Source organism: Polyodon spathula, chromosome 2 (assembly GCF_017654505.1).
Source record: "Polyodon spathula isolate WHYD16114869_AA chromosome 2, ASM1765450v1, whole genome shotgun sequence".
Classification (NCBI taxonomy): Eukaryota; Metazoa; Chordata; class Actinopteri; order Acipenseriformes; family Polyodontidae; genus Polyodon; species Polyodon spathula.
Genome location: NC_054535.1, coordinates 1140688 through 1165594, shown reverse-complemented (window position 1 = coordinate 1165594; position 24907 = coordinate 1140688). Strand labels below are relative to the sequence as shown.

The window sequence follows — 24907 nt, the reverse complement described above, 5'->3', positions numbered from 1 at the left end:
CAACCAAACGAGCAAGATGGGCCAAATGGCTTCCTCTCCTTAACATGTTATTGAAGGATGAATGTATTATTCTATTGAATTTAAGGTGAACACAGTAAATAGACCGAAAAGTCCATTACTGGGGGTTTCAAAAATCCTGAGTCGTGGCTCTGGTGCTTTTTTTGTCAGAGGTAAAACTCCAGTAATAAACAGTAAAGTCACAGAATCTGCTGCAACCCTGTATAGAGTATGTATTAAGAAGTGCTCAGCATGGCTGTTATTACACATGCTTGCTTATTTTACTCAACAAAAGCTTAATACCTACACGTTGATTTTTCTTATTTATGATCTTCTGTCACTGTGCCGCAATCCTGTTGCAACTTGCATTATATCCTTAATCTTAAACTGCTACTTCCACTGTCTTTAGAAAACAGAAAACACATTACAACAGGTCTCAGATTGTATCTGATGTTTCTGTTTTACATTTGCCATTTCACTTGAATTGTCGGAGATTCATCTCTAACATGAATGTCAATAAATCATGGCATGACGTGGCAAAGGTGCTGGTCTCAGGTCAGACAAAGAGGGCATGCTCCTACATTGCGTGTTGCTCAAGTTAATATTTCAAGGCTTGTGGTATTGGTTCCACTGTATTACTGTTAGCTAGACTATAATACTGGGTGAGCATGAAAGCACTGAATGAAAGCATAGCCATTGTCCTTACCAGAGCATAATGACACAGTAGCCCTTATGCTGTATTCTCCATTGCAGTACTTTACACTACCTGTAGATTCATTCCACAACTTGACTGATCACTGAGCAGAATAATCAGACCCTGACCAAGTACCCAAAGCCAATGCTGAGTTATTTAAGTAATAATCAAAGGCGGACACAAGAAGGTAACCTTGAAGGGCGTTTGTTTTGCTCTAAAGAAATAGACCTGTTATTGAGATCAGGTTGCCACTGGAGTTTAAAACAGGCATTGTTTCTATCACTGCAGTGGATTATTGTAGAATCAAGAGGCCTGTTTTAATAAAATCTGCACATCTCTGAATGGGAGTTTAGTACAAATCATATATGAAATGTAAGATAAGTATGCTAACCCATTCACTGCCATCATTACTCAAACACTGGTGAGTCTGTTTCATGATTTAGAAGGACGTTTCTTGGACATTTCTGGGTTTCTTTTCGTATGAAAGGCAGCCCCAAAGTATTTGTAAACATTTGAATTACTAGAAAGATAAATATTCAATTTAAAGTGCAACACTGTTATACAAAATCTAGTTTTTCTGATTAAATAAATACAACTATAAATTGAGAGTTGCTTTGCAGTTTAAAATTGGATCTTCAAACCACAGACTCAGTTACTAGACTTTTACAGTGTTGTTCTAAGCACTATGTAGTTTAAATGTGAAAGAATAAAGGCCTGCAGTTTCTGGAAGGAGATTTGAATTGCCCACACATCTCGTTAAACACTGGAGGCTCAGCACATATCTAATAGTACATTCAATTTAGATTTGCCATCTAATAACATTGACAAACTCCCCCCTTGGGTCTTGCTACATCAAAACAAACATTTGATTAATCAGCTAGGTCTAACTAACCTAGAAGATCAAATCCACTACATGTGCTTTAGACCCTATTTCTACTAAACTATTAAAAGAAGTTTTCTCTAGGATTAACACTACCGTTTTAAGTATTATCAGTAGTTTCCTTTCCTCTGGTGTTGTTCCTGACTCCTTTAAGGCTGCTGTAGTAAAACACTGCTTATAAACCTTCTATATAACCAAAAGTTCCCAATTTCAGGCCTGTTTCTCCTCTCCCTTTTTTATTCAAAGTTTTAAAGAGACTTCCTCCTGTCTGCTCTGGTCACAGTACTGAAACTGCACTTATCAGAGTGGCAAATGATGTGTCGTTATCCTCCGATATGGGCTCACCCTCAGTTGTTATACTTCTGGATGTAAGTACAGCATTCAACACTATTGATCGTCCTACTGTGACTGATCGTCTTGAGAATCGAGTGGGATTGTCTGCTTGTGTCCTGTCTTGTTTTAAATTCTATCTTTCAAATAGGTTTCAATTTGTTTAAATTGAGGAAGAATCCATTCTTGGTGCAATTTTGTTTTCCTTGTATATGCTATCCTTGGGTGATATTGTCTATAGACATGAGATACATTTTCATTGTTATTCTGATGATATTGAACTCTGAAACCGAGTGACACCCAGCTGAAAATACACTGACTACCTGTCCTGCTGACATTAAGCACTGAATGTCAAACTCAGATAATACAGAGATGATGCTCTTGGGATCACAGAATCATCTAAACAATATAAATCCATCTGATTTCACATTTGGTCTTTACTCCTGAGCTGAAGGCTGAAATGAGAAATGTGTGAGTAATGTTTGATCTTTCATTCGAGCCACACATTAGGAATGTAACTGAAGTGTATTTTTATCATTTAAGAAATATTGCGAAACTAAGAGGCTGCAGGATGCTGAGACTGAGTGTTTATAACAGCTGCTGCTGCCTGAATTTTAACTAGAGCAAAGAAGCATGAACACATTACCCCTGTGTTAGAAGCCTGACAATGGTTTCCTGTATGGTTTAGAATTGGTTTTAAAATCCTGCTTTTAACATAAAGTTTTAACTGGCCTTGATCCTCTATATGTAAAAGATTTGCTGACCCCATACGTATCCAATCTCTCTCTTAGATCACAGGATGAAGGTTGACTCAACATTCCACGGATACAGAGAGAGAAAGCAGTGGCAGAGAGGTCAGCTTTAGGCTGCCAAAGTTGTGGAATTATTTGATTTGTACAGGATGCAGCATCTGTTTGATTTGTACAGGATGCTGCATCTGTTTGATTTGTACAGGATGCTGCATCTGTTTGATTTGTACAGGATGCTGCATCTGTTTGATTTGTACAGGATGCTGCATCTGTTTGATTTGTACAGGATGCAGCATCTGTTTGATTTGTACAGGATGCAGCATCTGTTTGATTTGTACAGGATGCAAAAAACCTTGATTTTTTTGAGGATGCAACATTGATAATGGATAATTGCAAAGCATATGACATGGTTTATTTAGATTTCCAGAAAGCTTTTGACAAAGTCCCGCACAAAAGATTAATTCTCAAACTGAACGCAGTTGGGATTCAAGGAAACGCATGTACATGGATTAGGGAGTGGTTAACATGTAGAAAACAGAAAGTACTGATTAGAGGAAAAACCTCAGAATGGAGTGTGGTAACCAGCGGTGTACCACAGGGATCAGTATTAGGTCCTCTGCTATTCCTAATCTACATTAATAATTTAGATTCTGGTATAGTAAGCAAACTTGTTAAATTTGCAGATGACACAAAAGTAGGAGGAGTGGCATTCACTGTTGCAGCAGCAAAGGTCATTCAAAATGATCTAGACAAACTTCAGAACTGGGCAGACACATGGCAAATGACATTTAATAGAGAAAAGTATAAGGTACTGCACGCAGGAAATAAAAATGTACATTATAAATATCATATGGAAGGAATCTATGAAAAAGACCCAGGAGTTTTTGTTGACTCAGAAATGTCTTCATCTAGACAATGTGGGGAAGCTATAAAAAAGGCTAACAAGATGCTCGGATACATTGTGAAAAGTGTTGAATTTAAATCAAGGGAAGTAATGTTAAAACTGTACAATGCGCTAGTAAGACCTCATCTTGAATATTGTGTGCAGTTCTGGTCACCTCGCTATAAAAAAGATATTGCTGCTCTAGAAAGAGTGCAAAGAAGAGCGACCAGAATTATTCCGGGCTTAAAAGGCATGTCATATGCAGACAGGCTAAAAGAATTGAATCTGTTCAGTCTTGAACAAAGAAGACTACGTGGCAACCTAATTCAAGCATTCAAAATTCTAAAAGGTATTGACAGTGTCGACCCAAGGGACTTTTTCAGCCTGAAAAAAGAAACCAGGGGTCACAAATGGAGTTTAGACAAAGGGGCATTCAGAACAGAAAATAGGAGGCACTTTTTTTACACAGAGAATTGTGAGGGTCTGGAATCAACTCCCCAGTAATGTTGTTGAAGCTGACACCCTGGGATCTTTCAAGAAGGCGCTTGATGAGATTTTAGGATCAATAAGCTACTAACAACCAAACAAGCAAGATGGTCCGAATGGCCTCCACTGTTTGATTAAACTTTCTTATGTTCTTATGTTCTTATCTGCATCTAATTGATTTGTACAGGATGCTGAATCTGTTTGACTTGTACAGGATGCAGCATCTGTTTGATTTGTGCAGCATCTGTCTGATTTGTACAGGATGCAGCATCTGTTTGATTTGTAGAGGATGTAGTATCTGTTTGATTTGTACAGAATCGAGAATCTGTTTGATTTGTACAGGATGCAGCATCTGTTTGATTTGTACAGGATGCAAAAAAAACGATTTTTTTTGAGGATGCAACATCGATAATGGATCATTGCAAAGCATATGACATGGTTTATTTAGATTTCCAGAAAGCTTTTGACAAAGTCCCGCACAAAAGATTAATTCTCAAACTGAATGCAGTTGGGATTCAAGGAAACGCATGTACATGGATTAGGGAGTGGTTAACATGTAGAAAACAGAAAGTACTGATTAGAGGAAAAACCTCAGAATGGAGTGTGGTAACCAGCGGTGTACCACAGGGATCAGTATTAGGTCCTCTGCTATTCCTAATCTACATTAATGATTTAGATTCTGGTATAGTGAGCAAACTTGTTAAATTTGCAGATGACACAAAAGTAGGAGGAGTGGCATTCACTGTTGCAGCAGCAAAGGTCATTCAAAATGATCTAGACAAACTTCAGAACTGGGCAGACACATGGCAAATGACATTTAATAGAGAAAAGTGTAAGGTACTGCACGCAGGAAATAAAAATGTACATTATAAATATCATATGGAAGGAATCTATGAAAAAGACCCAGGAGTTTTTGTTGACTCAGAAATGTCTTCATCTAGACAATGTGGGGAAGCTATAAAAAAGGCTAACAAGATGCTCGGATACATTGTGAAAAGTGTTGAATTTAAATCAAGGGAAGTAATGTTAAAACTGTACAATGCACTAGTAAGACCTCATCTTGAATATTGTGTGCAGTTCTGGTCACCTCGCTATAAAAAAGATATTGCTGCTCTAGAAAGAGTGCAAAGAAGAGTGACCAGAATTATTCCGGGCTTAAAAGGCATGTCATATGCAGACAGGCTAAAAGAATTGAATCTGTTCAGTCTTGAACAAAGAAGACTACATGGCAACCTAATTCAAGCATTCAAAATTCTAAAAGGTATTGACAGTGTCGACCCAAGGGACACTTTCAGCCTGAAAAAAGAAACAGGGGTCACAAATGGAGTTTAGACAAAGGCGCATTCAGAACAGAAAATAGGAGGCGCTTTTTTACACAGAGAATTGTGAGGGTCTGGAATCAACTCCCCAGTAATGTTGTTGAAGCTGACACCCTGGGATCCTTCAACAACCAAACGAGCAAGATGAGCCGAATGGCCTCCACTCGTTTGTAAACTTTCTTATGTTCTTATGTTCTTATCTGTTTGATTTGTACAGGATGCTGCATCTGATTGATTTGTACAGGATGCTGCATCTAATTGATTTGTACAGGATGCTGCATCTGTTTGATTGGTACAGGATGCAGCATCTATTTGATTTGTACAGGATGCTTCATCTGATTGATTTGTACAGGATGCTGCATCTAATTGATTTGTACAGGATGCTGCATCTGTTTGATTTGTACAGGATGCTGCATCTGATTGATTTGTACAGGATGCAGCATCTAATTGATTTGTACAGGATGCTGCATCTGTTTGATTTGTACAGGATGCTGCATCTGTTTGATTTGTACAGGATGCTGCATCTGTTTGATTTGTACAGGATGCAGCATCTGTTTGATTTGTACAGGATGCTGCATCTGTTTGATTTGTACAGGATGCATCATCTATTTGATTTGTATGGGATGCTGCATCTGTTTCAGCTTTTAAATTTAGATTCAATATAGATTTTTATAATCTGACATATGCATTTTATCACCTTTTTTAATACTTATTTTTATTATTTTTTATTCTTATACTACTTATTTGTATCACTGCTTTTTAAGGTGATAATTACTTATTTTACTGTATGTATTTTAAGGGGGGTGTATTTTGTCATCTTATCTTTTACTTGTTTTGAATGTTATTAATTGTTCAATATAATTGAGTTGTTATTTTTATATGTAAAGTGCTTTGAGATGATTTATCACGAAAGTCTCTATATAAGCAATAAAGATTGATTGATTGATCAAATATACCAGGTCAAGTTGTTACTCAGAAACGTTATCATCATGAGACAAGTTATGAAGGAGTTTTAAAGTATGTGGGGCTAACAAAATAATTTCAGTACATCTTACCAAGTGTTACTTGCTATAATTTAGTTAATTTCTCAGATTTTCTTATATGAAAAATAAACACATTATGGTGGAATTGATTTTTAAATGGTCATTTTCTTAAGGTGATGAGAAGAATATTTCTTAAATGCTCCTTTACACTCAAACTCCCACATGCAACTCACATGTGCCGGGTGTGTTTCTTCAACAGGAAGTACAACATGTTTAACAGAATGTGAGCTCTACAAAGTGATGGTAATACAGGTTAGATCAGTACTGGTATTCATTTGTCACATGTATGTTATGCAGAACGTGTAGCCAGTATATTTGACGAGGATATTCTTGATCTCCATCAGAGTACTCTGGTCATGCTCTTGTATAAAATTGCTCTTCCACAATGATTGCATGTCTTACTCCCTTCTTTTCACGTGAAATTGTTGAGACCATAAGAACATAAGAGCATAAGAAAGTTTACAAACGAGAGGAGGCCACTCGGCCCATCTTGCTCGTTTGGTTGTTAGTAGCTTATTGATCCCAGAATCTCATCAAGCAACTTCTTGAAGGATCCCAGGGTGTCAGCTTCAACAACATTACTGGGGAATTGATTCCAGACCCTCACAATTCTCTGTGTAAAAAAGTGCCTCCTATTTTTTGTTCTGAATGCCACTTTGTCTAATCTCCATTTGTGACCCCTGGTCCTTGTTTCTTTTTTCAGGCTGAAAAAGTCCCTTGGGTCGACACTGTCAATACCTTTTAGAATTTTGAATGCTTGAATTAGGTCGACACGTAGTCTTCTTTGTTCAAGACTGTCTGCATATGACATGCCTTTTAAGCCCGGAATAATTCTGGTCGCTCTTCTTTGCACCCTTTCTAGGGCAGCAATATCTTTTTTATAGCGAGGTGACCAGAACTGCACACAATATTCAAGATGAGGTCTTACTAGTGTATTGTACAGTTTTAACATTACTTCCCTTGATTTAAATTCAACACTTTTCATAATGTATCCGAGCATCTTGTTAGCCTTTTTTATAGCTTCCCCACGTTGTCTAGATGAAGACATTTCTGAGTCAACAAAAACTCCTGGGTCTTTTTCATAGATTCATTCTCCAATTTCAGTATCTCCCATATGATATTTATAATGTACATTTTTATTTCCTGCGTGCAGTACCTTATACTTTTCTCTATTACATGTCATTTGCTATGTGTCTGCCCAGTTCTGAATCTTGTCTAGATCATTTTGAATGACCTTTGCTGCTACAACAGTGTTTGCCACTCCTCCTACTTTTGTGTTGTCTGCAAATTTAACAAGTTTGCTTACTATACCAGAATCTAAATCATTAATGTAGATTAGGAATAGCAGAGGACCTAATACTGATCCCTGTGGTACACCGCTGGTTACCACACTCCATTCTGACGTTTTTCCTCTAATCAGTACTTTCTGTTTTCTACATGTTAACCACTCCCTAATCCATGTACATGCGTTTCCTTGAATTCCAACTGCGTTCAGTTTGAGAATTAATCTTTTGTGCGGGACTTTGTCAAAAGCTTTCTGGAAATCTAAATAAACCATGTCATATGCTTTGCAATTATCCATTATCGTTGTTGCATCCTCAAAAAAATCAAGCAAGTTAGTTAGACACGATCTCCCTTTCCTAAAACCATGTTGACTGTCTCCCAGGACCCTGTTACCATATAGGTAATTTTCCATTTTTGATCTTATTATAGTTTCCATAAGTTTGCATATAATAGAAGTCAGGCTTACTGGTCTGTAGTTACCTGGTTCAGTTTTGTTTCCCTTTTTGTGGATCGGTATTACGTTTGCAATTTTCCAGTCTGTCGGTACCACCCCTGTGTCAAGAGACTGCTGCATGATCTTGGTTAGTGGTTTGTAAATTACTTCTTTCATTTCTTTGAGTACTACTGGGAGGATCTCATCCGGCCCAGGGGATTTGTTTATTTTAAGAGCTCCTAGTCCCTTTAACACTTCTGCCTCAGTTATGCTAAAGTTATTTAAAACTGGATAGGAACTGGATGACATGTGGGGCATGTTGTCAGTATCTTCCTTTGTAAAAACTTGTGAAAAGTAATCATTTAATATATTTGCTATTTTTTTTTCTTCATCTACGATTTTGCCATTTGTATCTCTTAAACATTTAATCTCCTCTTTGAATGTTCTCTTGCTGTTGTAATATTGGAAAAACATTTTGGAATTGGTTTTAGCTCCCTTAGCAATGTTCATTTCTATTTCTCTCTTGGCCTTTCTAACTTCCTTTTTGACTTGCGTTTGCAGTTCTGTGTACTCTTTCTGCGTACTTTCTTTTTGGTCCTTTTTTAATGCTCTGTAAAGTGCCTTTTTTCGCTGAATATTTTTTTTAATTGATCTATTAAACCATTTTGGCAATTTAGTTTTACATTTAGATTTGTCTACTTTAGGGATGTAATTGTTTTGCGCCTCTAGTACTACATTTTTGAAGAACAACCATCCTTCTTCTGTGGGTGTTTTCTCTATTTTACTCCAATCTACTTCTGTTAGTCTCTGTTTCATACCTTCATAGTTTGCTTTTCTAAAATTGTAAACCTTAGCTTTAGTCATTACTTTTGGGGTTTTAAAAAACACTTCAAATGAGACCATGTTGTGGTCTGAGTTTGCCAGTGGTTCTCTGACCTCTGTTTTAGTTATTCTGTCTTCGTTATTTGAAAAGACTAAATCAAGGCATGCCTCCCCTCTAGTCGGTGCCTTGACAAATTGTGTTAGGAAGCAGTCATTTGTCATTTCCACCATTTCAATTTCATCCTTCGTGCTACCCACCGTCTTTTCCCATTTTATATGGGGGAAGTTGAAATCCCCCATTAGTATGGCTTCTCCTTTCCTACAAGCATTTCTAATGTCATTGTATAACAGATTATTTTGCTCACTGTCTGAATCTGGCAGTCTATAGCATGCTCCTATTATTATGCCCTTTGAATTTTTGTCCGTTATTCTGACCCATATTGATTCGGCTTTATTTTCTTTGTCCAGGTTTAACACCTGGGCTTCAAGACTGTTTCTTATATATAGCGCTACCCCTCCTCCTCTTCTGTCCTGCCTGTCTTTCCTATACAGTGTATACCCACAAATATTATATTCTTCCCCATCACTCTCAGACAATCAAGTTTCTGTAACACCTATCACATCATAGTTACTTGTTAGTGCAGTAGCTTCAAGTTCTAGAATTTTGTTTCTGATACTTCTAGCATTTAGATAAATACATTTAATGGTTGTCTTACCTGAGTTGTTGTTCTTGTTTTGATGCAGTCTCCCTTCTGTTTTTTTGTTGATTTCTCCCCCCTTCCTTTCTAGTTTAAATGCTTCTGAACCTGCTCGAGTATTTTTTCTCCAAGTAGACTGGTTTCCTTGTTATTTAAGTGCAGTCCATCCCGTCTATACAGATAGTCCTCGTTGTAGTATGTGGTCCAATGATCAAGAAAGGTCAAACCTTCCCATGTGCATCATGTCTTCAGCCATGTGTTTTGATTAATTATTTCCAACTGTCCGTATGGTCCTTTGCAAGGCTCCGGTAGTATACCAGAAAATACCACAGTTTTGGTTTTCTCTTTTAATTTCCTTCCTAGCTCTCTGAATTTATTTTGCAGGGATTTTGGTCTGTCTCTTCCAATGTTGTTTGTACTGATGTGGACGACTACTACCGGGTCCTCTCCTGTTCCTTCTAGGAGCCTGTCCACGTTTTCAGTGATGTGCTTGACCGAGGCTCCTGGAAGGCAGCACACTGTTGTAGTAAGGGGGTCCAAACTGCGAATTGAACTTGCTGTATTTCTCAATATGGAGTCCCCAACAATCATGACCTCCCTTCTTTTTGCTGTCTGGTCACCACTGTCAATGGGATCCTGGATGTTGTTCCTTTCATTCTCTTGTTGTTGGTTCTGCTCATCAAAATTCTGAAGTGACTCAAATCTGTTGGTTGTTTTGATTTCTGGTGGTTGTGTTTGACGAAGTTTCTTTTTTTCCCTGCTTCTGCCTACCTGAACCCAGCTGTTCTGACCTTCTATCTCCCTGGTGGCTTTTATTATTTATTTCTGCAAGCTCACAGCAACAATAAGATGCTAATTGATAGCAATGCCCTTACTATAAATCATGCCATAAACTTAGTAGATCATTTGTAACAAAAATTGAATGAGAACCCGCACATGGATTATGAAGATGTGGGACCTAGTTGTGCACTGTATCACACAGCTCAGGTTATAAGGGCTGATCTGCAGAGAGTTAAAGGATTTAAGCCTTCCCATGTTCCTTCAAGCCAGATGACAAGTGATCCAGCTGCAGACATTTTACCTGACAGTCTGTGTATGGTCCCGAAGTGGCTGTTTGAAAAAGATAGTGCAACAGAAGCAGTAACTTCAGACTGTATTAATGCCACCAGTGAATCTACACTTCGAGTCATCCTTTTATCTGGTGCACAAACACCAAACCATATAGCACTTCCTGGAGCTGTACACAGCAAGACAGACTCAAAAACGATTTTCTTGTTACATCATCTTGGTCACACGTTTCCTATAATTACCGCCCTGTGTAAATTGCGATTTCACAGGCTGTGCGGAAATTGTGAAATTAGACCAATACCGCCATTTTTACAATTAAGAAATAATAATTAATTTTTTCATAATTATTATTTGCATTTCATACAAAAAAAAAAATCACATTAACAAATTGTGCAGTTCTGTTGTGTGCCTGCGTGTACTATTCACCATGCACAGTGCTGTTTGTGTCTCTAAAAAGGCTAATATGTGCATGCAGCAGATCACGTAAAGCAGTATCCAGCAGGAGTTTTACACAACGATGGAGGTAAGCTCTTCTGTACACCCTGCAACATTACTTGCAAAGAAGCAAAAAGCCACCCACTTTTAAGACGCAAAGTTTCAGTGAAAACGACGACCGTAATGTTACATACTTTATTACTATACAATGAAACTTAGTGGAACAACATTCTAGAATTTGTTATAAAACAGTGCCGTGCATTAAAAATACTGGCATTGCACATTTTGTAGAATTTTTTTAAGAATAAGAACAATGTTGACAAAGCTCAGCACGCTATCTCGTTGGAAACAGGCCCAATTATTGTTTATTTTTTCTCATTCATAATGCTAATTTGGGACAGAGAATGTTCAATGTTGACAAGCTGAGCAGCAGAGTTTTGGATGAGCTGGAGCGGATGGATGGCAGAGGAAGGGAGGCCGGCCAGGAGGGAGTTGCAGTAATCAATGTGTGACAGTACCAGGGCCTGAACTAGGAGCTGTGTGGACTAGTCAGAGAGGAAGGGGCAAAATTCATATGTTGCTGAGTAAGAAGCGACAGGATCGTGCCAGAGTAGAGGTGTATTGTTTATATTCTTTATACTGCATTCATTTTGATGTATCCTGAAAGCCCTGGTTAGTATTTTCTAAGCAAAGAACCCCTAAATAAGCAAATAATAGTTTAGTTTATTCACATCAAGTGAATATTATATTATATCGAGGGTGACATCGAGGTTCTTGGGGGGTGAGGAGGTAGAGAGGGTGGTGGATTCAAGAGGAATAGAGATTGAGAGATCAGCGGTGAAAAAGGGTTGAATTTTTCATGTGTTGCTGAGGAGGAAGCGACAGGAGGGTGCCAGAGTAGAGATGTGCTGAGCGTAGGAGAGGGAGGGGTCGAGGGTGACATCGAGGTTCTTGGAGGGTGAGGAGGGAGAGAGGGAGGGTGGTGGATTCAAGAGGAATAGAGATTGAGAGATTAGCGGTGAGGGAGAAAGAGGGGGGAAGAAAAGGAGATCTAATTTGATGCATTCTCTGAATTAATACTTAAAAAAACTTGTGTTTTTGTGGTACGGCAATTTATTTGACATAATTATTTACATACATGCACACATCTATTTATTTATTACTTTTTTACAAAAAATGTAAGAAAAAAGCGCATGTGAGTGCAGAGAGCTGAGGTAGAGCAGACACAAGGCATGTGAGGAGTGCAGAGAGCTGAGGCAGAGCAGACACAAGGCATGTGAGGAGTGCAGAGAGCTGAGGTAGAGCAGACACAAGGCATGTGAGGAGTGCAGAGAGCTGAGGTAGAGCAGACACAAGGCATGTGAGGAGTGCAGAGAGCTGAGGTAGAGCAGACACAAGGCATGTGAGGAGTGCAGAGAGCTGAGGTAGAGCAGACACAAGGCATGTGCAGAGAGCTGAGACAGAGTAGACACAAGGCATGTGAGGAGTGCAGAGAGCTGAGGCAGAGCAGACAAGGCATGTGAGGAGTGCAGAGAGCTGAGGCAGAGCAGACACAAGGCATGTGAGGAGTGCAGAGAGCTGAGGTGGAGCAGACACAAGGCATGTGAGGAGTGCAGAGAGCTGAGGTAGAGCAGACACAAGGCATGTGAGGAGTGCAGAGAGCTGAGGTAGAGCAGACACAAGGCATGTGAGGAGTGCAGAGAGCTGAGGCAGAGCAGACACAAGGCATGTGAGGAGTGCAGAGAGCTGAGGTAGAGCAAACACAAGGCATGTGAGGAGTGCAGAGAGCTAAGGTGGAGCAGACACAAGGCATGTGAGGAGTGCAGAGAGCTGAGGTAGGGCAGACACAAGGCATGTGAGGAATGCAGAGAGCTGAGGTAGAGCAGACACGAGGCATGTGAGGAGTGCAGAGAGCTGAGGTAGAGCAGACACAAGGCATGTGAGGAGTGCAGAGAGCTGAGGTAGAGCAGACACAAGGCATGTGAGGAGTGCAGAGAGCTGAGGAAGGGCAGACACAAGGCATGTGAGGCGTGATTACAGATTTCCACAAACACTGAACCCAAACAATGGCTGTATAAAAATAAAAAATTAGTTGGAGCCTCATCCCTTGAATAAAAACACTATTAAGATCAACAAGCTATATGTCACTATATTATATTCACTTGAAGTGAGGACAAAGCTACTGTTTCATTGTATTTTGATGCTTGTTATTGTTTCAGACTAAACAAACATGAATTCAACGTAGTCCCATACACTTTCTGAATGAAGGTTTTCCTGCCTCCCCCTTATGTACACAAGCTCAGAATGTCAAATCCAGTTATCAAAACTAACGTCACTGACAAATATTTTACTTCCTGCCTGTGCATAGATGTATAGAAATGTTTCTTTATTTCACATGGCCACTTAGATATCAGTTGAGTATTGTGGGTTAATGCATGTATATATTTACTTTTACTGTACTTCAACCCTTGGCACTTTGCAAAGCAGTGTTATATACATATACAGTATCAAGCTGTCATTACTACATGATCTACATAATGAGTCTGACTAACCATTTTATAAATGTTGGAAAAAAAAGCTAATTAAACCATTGAGCTGCTTATATATATATATATATATATATATATATATATATATATATATATATATATATATATATATATATATATATATATATATGGATAATTTAACTGATATATCACAGAATATATAGGTGTCTTTAGTCCTTATATTTTAATGGGTTGTTCTACTACGTTAAATTTTCTCACGGATTGGGGTAAAATTTCAGGTAGGCATGCGGAGGATAGTGGACACAATGTTATAAAAGCCTGTGTTACATATTTTCTGCTGAATATCCATCGATTCTTTTCTTGTGCTTTATACTTCAGTATGCAGATATTTCAGACTGTTGATGAAAAGCTGTCCTTGCTTCCCAGTATCTAATTATCACGTGTTGCAGTTCAAACTCACTCCAAGGGTTTAGATGCAGATCAGAAATGTGGATGCATCACTTAAACTTTAGTGCTGTATTTCCAACCATGGCATATGTTCAGTTTGCGTGGAATAAGAAGTGCAGAATCTAAATATTCACAACCAAATAATGTAATAATGTTAATAAAGCTTATACACCTTGGTTAAAAAAGACTTTAAACAATTATAGCGCTACTTTAATAAAACTAGGACACAGTATATAATGTTTGAATTTATACAGTTTCCAAGGCAACTGCAATAAGAAAACCAATCTTAAACACTGTTACATCGCTGAATGGTATCGAATATCTCAGAGCCAAAAAAAATTACAAAATAAACAATGGCTGCTAAATGTGTCCTGGCTTACAAAATAATGTTATAATGTTAAAATACCTAGCAACATAAAATTCAGATTTCCTGTAGTCTTTAACATCTAACACTGAGAGTTTGTAGCAGTGAATGTAGGTCTTGGCTGTCAAGTCGCAGTGCAGGGAACTCCATTGTATTGCTTTGAATTCTCTACAAATAAAAGGCTGGTCTAAAATGAATATACAGATAACCTGCTGCATGGTCTGTTTAGTGCTACCATGCACTGACTGTGTGAAACTCAAACCTTGTGAAGTACAATGCAATGGAGTGGGAGTGTGCTACCAAACAGATTACATAATCAGTGTCCACAGTAGAAACCATTTTACATTGAGTAATGCTATATAAACAAAGGATTACATTTTTGACACTGTGGTTTATCCATGTGAAAATGAATTGTAATGTGTTGTAATGTTCTAAAGATGTTCAATACTCTTAGCCGAAGCTTACAATGCCAAGGTGTGAACGTGTGGGTTGCAGTGCATAAGTGAAAGGGTGATGAATGTGCTCCGGACAACGACAAACACAAAGTTCACGGCCCAAGTACTTTTATTTCCTTTTTGGGTTTACTTGACCTTTTAAATAATAATAATGCTGGCTCTACCCAACTATGGGTATTGCCAGTGTCAAAACCAAGGGGTTGCAGTCACAAAATAATAATAACAAACACAGACATGAAGCACAAACACAGACACGTCTCCTGACAGTGTGTGCTCTCAGTGCAGGTGTGGTGCTGCTTCTTGTCACCACTGTTGGTAATCGCGGTAGCGCATGTAGGAACACCAGTGATTTGTAGAGCGGAGATGCTGAATGAATAAGACAGCTACTGTAATTCAACATGGACAAATCATTACAGAAACGCTGCTCCTCTGATATGAATTCAATTAAGGACTCTATAATATTGTACTGCTACATAGAAACTAGCCTCAGGAGAGCAGCTCACACACATCTCTGAGCTGCTGGTAATTAAAGTTAGGCTCCCTTGGATTGTTCTGGTGTCAGGTTGAGCATTTTGTATGGAGAGGGAGAATAAAAGACACATGCATTGAATTAGAAAGATGTTAAGCTGCTGTTCGGTTTTGCTTGCTGTCATGAATTGTACTGTGCTCTCGTTGCTTTATGCAGGGCTGGAACCCATCCAACTGTTTCTCCTGAAGAAACCTTGAGGAAATGTAATAAAAACCCTTTTGCACTTTCTCTCTGAATCCTGTAATTATAAATGCCACTTTACCTATCCTGGATCAAACTTTAAAACTTTGATTAAATGATCAGTCTTTTGGTGGTGCATTGACCTCTGAGGGTTGGTTCAGTCCAGACCCACGTTCATAAAAAAACACATCAGTCACACAAACTCACTGACAGTGAGTGCAAAGATTCAAAGCTGTGTATCAACACGGCAACTATAAAATGAATGTACACTCTACAAGTATTTATAAATACAGTGCTACTAATTCAGTTTTAGGAGTAAAGTAGCACTGTTGTGAATATTATAAATGTGGATTATTATAACTGTTCTTGTTAAAATAGCAAAGGGTGAATTGCAGTAGTCAAGGAACCACCTGGAGGTCGCCTTCATCCACAAAACAAACCAAGACAATACATGACCCAGATACCAGAGTGACCAGACGCTCTGGAAAAATCTCAAACCAAGATAATGAATGACCAAGATACCAAAATGACCAGACGCTCTGGAAAAATCTCAAACCAAGATAATGACTGACCCAGATACCAGAGTGACCAGACGCTCTGGAAGAACCTCAAACCAAGATAATGACTGACCCAGATACCAGTGACCAGACGCTCTGGAAGAACCTCAAACCAAGATAATGACTGACCCAGATACCAGAGTGACCAGACAGTCTGGAAGAACCTCAAACCAAGATAATGACTGACCCAGATACCAGTGACCAGACAATCTGGAAATACCTCAAACCAAGATAATGACTGACCCAGATATCAGAGTGACCAGACGCTCTGGAAGAACCTCAAACCAAGATAATGAATAACCCAGATATCAGAGTGACCAGATGCTCTGGAAGAACCTCAAGACTAGGCTGGTTAAGGATTAATTCATATTGTCAGGCAACGGGCATACATGGACATGTTTTGAACAACAGGCATAAGAGGTGTGCTGGAAGATGCATCATTGGTAACTTTAAGACTGGTTAAATGTACAAGAAAATAACCAGCTCCCACGTGGATACACCAGGATGTTTATACTAGATAGGGAGGCTGTTTTTCCGAGTTATACTTAACCATTCCTCCTACTAGCATGTATACCGCAGCTCCCCTACTGTGTCCATCATGATTTTAAAAGTGCTTTTGCTCGACTTTTTGGTAATTGCATCGGTTTTGTTCTTGTTTTTAATCCATTATGGAAACTCATCCGACGCCCTTCACTGACCTGTGCCCCAAAGATAGCCGCCATATTGAGGTCATGTGACTTGATGTTTCCCTACTATTTCACTTCCAGGTGGTGTCCAGTGTACATTAACCTCTTCAATGCTACATCTTTTTCACCTCTGGCCATATAAACTTTAAGGCATTGTTTCTACAGCTGGTATAATGCTGTGTGTTTCCTTCAAAAAAGCTCAATTACAATGATACAGATATACTTTGCATATATTTTTGTATATAATGTTTAGAAAACATTCAGTCTGATATGATAGTACCCTTAGATTGTGCCCCTGCAACATGTTATACAATGGTGTTATCCATCACTCGTTCCTTAATTTGGACTCAGATACAAAGTGTGGCTTGGCAGTGGGGGTGGGAGCTGAATCTTGTCTTTGTAGTTACAGTTATAGTTCCTAATTGTATTGCAGTTATACTGTGATTGTATTTAAAGTTATATTTTCTCATTGTATTTTGATTATGATTTTAAAGAAGACTATGTTTAGAATTACTCAAGCAGATAATTCAGAGGGTCCCTGTGGATTAATTGAAGCACTTGCTCAGGTTGTCAGGGGAAGCACAAAGACTGCGGAAAGGTGGGCGAAGGGCTGCTAGGAGCAGATTCACACTCCTGCAGGCCACATCGAGTGAATAGGGTTATACATAAAGAAAAAGGGAGAAAAACTCAGATGACACAATAATATCTATACCTTGAAGGTTAATGGTAACGTTTCTATTTCAGGGAACCAGGGCTATGATAATAACGTTACCTTTACATTGATATAAAAGCTGTTGCAAGGGCAATATTGCATAACAACTGAAATGTTACAAGGCTAAGCAGAAGGCTACCTAAAGTGTTACCATACAGAACCCCAGTAACAAGTAGCTAGGGCTAAAACATTGAGGGAGACCCTGAAGCCACCCTCAATGCTTGTGTTCCAAAGCCAGGGTTTTATGGATCCATGACATTCAGTCGATAGACTCTTGTAAAGATATGGGGAGTGGCCCACACCACTGCATTGCAATGTCCCTCACAGATGCACCCTGGAGCAAAGCCCATGGAGCTGCCATGCCCCTGGTGGAATGAGCAGTGAGCTTTTCTAGAGGGGGCAAGTTGGCTCACTCATAGGCAGTCTTGACTGTGTCTGTTATCTATTTATATAGCATCTGCTTAGACAAGGCTTGGGACTTGGTTTAGACTCCCTCCACCTGTGTTCTTTCCACATAATAAGCTAGTGCATATGGAGCAGTCGCTCCCTGTCAGACATGAAAGGTGGCAGATGGAAGCCTCCAATTCCACAAACTGGTTGATGTGGAATGCCGAGATAGTTTTCAGCAAAAAAGCAGGATTGGTACGAAGCGTACCCTTTGTCCTGGCTTCTTAAAAATGAAGCAGTCTTTCGCAATCAAAAATGCTTGCATCTCACTCACCCATTTAACGGATGTGATTGCAAGCAAGAAAGCCAGCTCAGCTGAATGCAAGGACTCAAATGGAGGCTTTATGAGTGCCTCAAGCATCACGTAAAGCCTCTAGTGAGGAACAATATCCTTCATTGACTGCTGAAGTCACCAAGCTCCTTTCAAAACTTGCCCAGGCAGGAAGTGGGCTCCTGGGGAGACTGAATCAATTTTGACACGAGAAGCTTAAACAGCTGCCAGGTTGACCTCTAGTGTAGTGGGGGATTTTCCCCTCATCAAACAGGTCCTCAAAAATGGAAGTATAACTGCCATGAAAGGTCGTGGGGTCAAAACCAGAGGCAGATACCACGTCTGAAAGATGCCCCATATATACCCATACTGGGAATGTGTGGACGCTCTCTGGCATTCTGCAGAGTGTCAGTGACCTATTAGAAAGCCCCAGACGGCTCGAATGCAGCAATTCCGAGGCCAGAGCCAGAGGCTCGATGAATCAGGATACCACGATGTCCCCCACGCTTGACTGAGCAGTTTGTTGCTTTTTGGTAAGCTCTACAGCTGGCTGACTGAAAACCACAGTATCCTGGGCCAGTGAGGCAGTAACAGCACTCTGGCCCGGTCCGACCTAATTTTCTCCAAACAGCGGGTGGATGGTGAGCAGCGGGAAGCAGACCTGGGACAAAGATAGGTGAAATCTTTTCCGCGCATCACAGGTCATTCCGTCCTTGACATCTATGATGCCCCTTAACCCTCTTGGAGGCCAGCAGAACATCACAAAGGAGGCAACATCAGGGTTGCATTTGAACAGACTGTAACCCAATCTGGGATTAAAGGGAGCACCACCAATGTTATCACTGACAATGGCAGTAATATGAAGAAAGCTTTTCGACTGCCTGGATTTTAGCCCTTGCCAAACCTGTTACTTCAGCCTGCAACTGCTGAACGCTGGAATTCTGATCTCAAGATGATGCAATCCATTTTGCAGGCTGACCAAGATAAACTCAAGCCAATAAATGCACCAGTACAGCTGACCCCAGCAGACGTGTGGCTATTCTGGAACCATTTGAGGATGCCACTCTCCTAACCCAGGATTCCAACATTGTTTCTATCAATTCTGTCATTCCCAGCATCATTGGACCAAGGACCTTCCTGAGCAACTGTAATGCAAAGTACAATGCCCAGCTGGTGACTGCCCTCAAGGCATCCCTGGAGAAGCACCCTTATGAACCGATGTCTCTCTACAAGCTGGTAGCTCTACCAGACCCCCACGTTAAGGCTGCGTGGTGACCAGGGCAGCTACTGACAGCAACAGCTTTTCTCCAGCAGGAGTGTGGCAGGTTTGCTCCACAACCTTCCCCACCTGCCACTGCCCAGGACCAACCTTCAAAGAGAAACAAATTGTTCTCTTTCATGTCAAGGAGCAGTCTTGGGTCCTCTCCTTTTCTCTCTGTGCACCTGCTCCCTGGGCCCCCTCATTGCATCCTATGGTTTCTCATAGCATTTCTATGCTGATGATGCTCAGTTCTTCCTCTCCTTCCCCCACCTGACCTCATCATCCCCTCCCATATTTCTATCTGTCTGTCTGCCATCTCCTCTTGGATGCACTCGCATCACCTCAAACTCAACCTCTCTAAATCTGACCTCCTTTTCTTCCCCTCCTCATCTTCCCCCTCCTCTGATCTCTCTATCTCCATTTCTCTGGAATCTACCACACTCTCTCCCTCCTCCTCAGCCAAAAACCTCGGAGTAACTCTGGACCCCTGCCTCTCCTACTCCCAGCACATCTCCACTCTCGCACCACCTGCCGATTCTTCCTAAGCAACATATGGAGAATCCAACCCTTCCTCACTAACTACTCCACACAACTCCTCGTCCAGGCCCTGGTACTCTCCCGCCTAGACTACTCCAACTGCCTCCTGGCCCATCCGCTCCAGCTCATCTAGAACTCCGCTGCTCGCTTGGTGCTCTGTATGCCTTGCTTCTCCCACACTACTCCACTGGCTCCTGACTACAACTAGCATCCAGTTCAAGACTCTTGTACTCGCCTACCAATGCCTTGACCAGACTGCACCCAGCTACCTCCAGACCCTCATCGCTCCCTACACCCCCACCTGACCTCTCCCCATTGCCTGCATTAGAAGACTGGTTGTACCACCTCTACGCACCCCTGCCTACAGAGCCGCTCCTTCTCCATCTTCGCTCTGCAGTGGTGGAACAGCCTTCCTAATGATGTTAGGACTTCCCAGTCCCTGACCACCTTTCAACACCTGCTCAAGACACACCTCTTCAGACAACACCTGTAAAACTCTCTTCTTCTGGTCTACATAGCACTCTGCCTTTAAAGCACTTTAACTTGCATTTATCTGCACCCTATTCTACTGTATTTAATCCTGCACTTAATCCAATCTATAGTATTTTGTATTTCATTTGCACTCTTATCTAACCCTGACGTAACTATCAACACTGTTATCTGCTCTTGAACTGCTCCGATATCAAATCATACCAAGTTTTGTATTTGCTCTTATTAGGACTGAAGGCATTGTATTTTTTATCTTGCTCTTAATTGTACTGTAATTCATGATATGTATTTATTTGTAAGACGTCCTGGGTAAGGGCGTCTGCTAAGAAATAAATAAAATAAAAAATAAAAAATGTCGGCTCCTATACCATCTTCCACCTCTGCTTCCACAGAGGTAACCTGTCTGCCCCATCTCCCAGAAGGGTCAGAGCCCCTTGCCTTCTGGAAGAGCCACGAGCCCCAGTTCACTGCATTGGCAAAGCTAGCTGCCAGGTACCTCAATGTGCCTGCCACCTCAGCCACAGTCAAGCGAGTGGTCAGTATTGCTGGCAGGACCTTTAGGCTAGATCGGTGTTCAATGGGCGACTCCAGGTTCGAAACACTAATGTTCATCAAGTGCAATCGCCACTTGCAATATGGCCAGTGGACTTACTTATTGACTTACTTGGATGGGACTGTATTGATTTGTTCATGATTTCTGATGGTGGGGAAATGTCGGTCACTAGATATGCTAGGGATTGATGAATTTTGTTACTATAATGCCAATAACAATGCGTCTTATTATGGTGTTTTGTAAATTATATACCTGTATATGTGCATGAATAAATACATGTTGAAATACACTACAGTATGTGTTACGTTATTTGACAATATTTATTAATCATTAATTTGTAAATCATGGTTAATATTTAAATATCTTCCAAATTGTAATGTACAATGATTGATATATTTACAAAATAAATTAAAAAAAAAAAAGCCCTGCTAAAGCTCAGGGGGAATTATATTAACCCTTTGTGGACCCTGTCTGACATCATCAAATAGACGTAAAGCCTGACAAGCACTGAATAAATGGACCGCTAAGGGTTAAATTCCCCACACATAGGACAGGTTTACAGGATGTGAAAGTGAGCTTCTACCGGGTTACTGGCCTCCCAAGTGCGATGGGTGCTATTGATTGTACTCACATAACACTGTCACCCCAATCCATTGAGCCTGCTCTGCAGGGTGGCAAAGCCGACAAAGAGGAGAACTGAGGCTATGTCTCATGTGGCAAAGTGGCTGGTGATTATGAACAGGTGCAGAGGTGAAACAAACACAGACAGGAAACTGTAATCCGTTTGGAAAAGGGGGTCTTTTATTTATACTTCCGGTCTGGTGACCAAACAATAAATCTCCAGCAATCCACACCAATGTGTAATGCACAGAGAGAAAAGACAAGGGATTGCAGCCCAAATAATAAATACAAGCTATCCGCCCCACAATTATACTGAACACGGTCACCAGTCCGGGTGCGAGCAGCAGTGCTCGTGGTGGGCGATAACAATTTATTAGTGACTGTAGTGAAGTGCAGTTCAGGCTTTGAGCTGGCCCATGGCGACAGCTCCGGAGACGCGTTAGTTGTCTGGCGGTTTACAAAGACAATTACTAACAAGCACAAACAAACAAAACACTCACCTATATTTTTTTCAGCTTTCACTGGGTCTCTCACGGTTCTTCCAGTCTCTAACAAAAACCAAGCAAAGGAGTAGATTGCGATTCTCTGTCCCCTTTTATGGTGTCACACATGACCCCTTGGTAAATGAGTGGTTACATTTCATACTTGATAGGGAATCAACGCCCCCACACAAAACAAAAATACTGTTTTCAGTGTTTCCAGGTAAATATCATGGGTATGACTGGGAACTGGATAGAAAAGCTTCTCATCTGCTTCTATTGTGAATGAGAACTACTTAACCTCTGTCAGCAGTGCAGTGTGTTCAACAGACACACATTAAAAAAACACACACACACACACACACACAATGCGGTATGAAAAACCATGACATACCACTGGAATGCTACCACTGTCACCAACATTAATTTAAAGACCTGTCATTACAGAAACAAAGTAAGAAAAAGAGACAGACAAGTTATATGCAGAAAAGCAAAAGTATTTATTAAGCACTTTAATATGCATAAAGAATTTCAGCTCCATATAATACAATGAATAAAATAAAAATCTTAAAATGAGAAATTCAATGTACATTATAAGCTATTTACAACTAACTGCCTAATTGCACGAACAGGCATTTGAATAGCCAAAGGACAAAAAAAAAAAAAAAGTTGGCAACATGATCATGAATAATGTCTGAGACATGACTGAGGGCAAAGAAACTCTTTAAACATACCCTCTCCTTCCTACTTGCATTCCCCACATTGTGCTGGCTTGCACTCTGAATGTGAAATACTGAAACCCTTTAGTTAGTTGCTTTTATCCAGTGCTGTTTGATGCAGTGCCGTGTTTTCTGAACCCTCCTCTGTAAAGTAAATGAAGTTCTGCATGCATGATGTTTTTTTTCACTTTGTTATTAATCTAGTACAGCCGTGATAAACGAACGCTTTATCTTAATCTTGAATAGCCAGCAGAATTATGGGATTACTACTGAACAGGCTCGGTGGAAACGGACGTTGCAATTCTGAGATCGCTTCACACTCCAATTCTGAGCTTTTTTCAGACCCATCCCATGCGGATTTGAAATGCAGCCCCTGAAAACAATACTTTTCTCTCTGTTATTCCCTGGACTTGGGTTTCCAACATCTGTTTCAAAACCAAACGCGACTGCACCTAATACTGAAAACTGTCTGGAAATCCAACCCCCTTGTGAAACTGCGGAGACCTGTAAACTTTTGCCACAATTCATGCCGTGTAACCAAAAGGTTTTCTATATAATCCCAACGACAAGCAAGACCACCGTAAAAACATAACACTGTAGCAGTATCTTCTTGCACTAGAATGATCCCTGTAGGGTTAGTATTCTAAAATGCACTACACTCATGTTTCTGCAACTAACCACACATTTTCTGGCACATTATTTTAAATCAAAATGATTTCAGCATCAATTCTACCCATTCTTCTAATTAGTAAAGGTCCACAGGGACAAAGTTAATGCATTTGTTCTTTGTTTTAGCTACCCCCTCAGAGGTTCCAATAATACTATGGCATTCGGGGAAAAAAACAAAAAAAACTGGGATCAAACACAGCCCCCAAATATCTTCAAGTATACAATCACTACAGCACCATGGAATAACATACAAGACGCAATGCAAGTGGCTTTTTCCATAATAAATAGGTTTGATTATACCCATACAGTAAAATACCATTACTATGAGCATGAGTAACATATAAATTACAAGAACCATAGAACATTTACATGTGTTATATTATGAGGGGATTATTATAGACCTCCTGTTCCTGGAAGCTCATTATCGATGAAGGTAATCTTATCCTGTCAAATTCTTGACCTACGATGTGTTACATGCTTCAACACACTCTCCTTTCCAAATCCTCGTGACGTGTATGCTGGCAGAAGAAAAACCAATCCACATTTCCAACCACGGGAAAAATCTACTTTATGAAAAGAGCACTCTCTGCATATTAAATGCATGACACATTAAATACACACGATGAAGCGTGCAGGGTTACACTGAAAAGGGCAGCACAAATGTAGGCACGTTGCAGTTTCAGTCAATGCAATCAGTGTGCGGCGATCACATTCTTCCCCAGGTATTTAAGAGGTATCCCATGCTTCCACTCTGGACCGTGGAAAAAAAAAAAAAAGTGTTCAGTTTGTCTGCAGATAAGAGGTTTCCTTCGGCTCAGGTCTTCCCAATTTTTGTGTGATGGATACTGTTCAAGATGTCTAAAATAAAAAGAAAAGAGGTCACTACAAATTTCGTTTCGCTGTATATGTAAAAAAAAAAAATGTTTTATTATTATTTTATCTGAAAAAGAAAATTGAAACAATAATGAAAAAAATATTTTAGCTACATTTTTGTGTGTGTATCTCACCAATGTACCATATTATTTCTATAAACAATGTGATGCAAGAAAGAAATCGAGAAGGCTGGAAAGAAGTCCAGGGCCTATGTTTGCCACTGTGGAAAAATCGTGTTCCTAGTCTCATACCAAATTATTAGGAACAAAGAAACAAATAAAACAAAACTAACCATAGTATATGAATATGGCTTGCTCACAGCATCTAGTAGAGAATGTTACCTGAACCAGGAAGTTCAATTAAAGCACTTCCTGCATGTACTCACAAAAGGGCTAACCCTTAAAGCCTTTCAGTATCACAAGAAATC

At 40.0% G+C, this 24907-nt stretch overlaps 1 protein-coding gene across 2 annotated transcripts in view; it reads right to left on the bottom strand.

The window, feature by feature from the left end:
* Positions 1-24907, bottom strand: part of LOC121328878 (ankyrin repeat domain-containing protein 50-like) — a 109955-nt gene that overhangs the window by 51705 nt on the left and 33343 nt on the right. Inside the window, exon 5 of one of the 2 annotated variants that reach the window (XM_041274011.1) lies at positions 22756-24465. The exons of the other annotated variant lie outside the window; for it this stretch is intronic. The gene's annotated coding sequence lies outside the window, so the exon portion shown is untranslated. Of the gene's footprint in view, positions 1-22755; positions 24466-24907 lie in introns of those variants that run through there. 2 annotated transcript variants of the gene reach the window in all.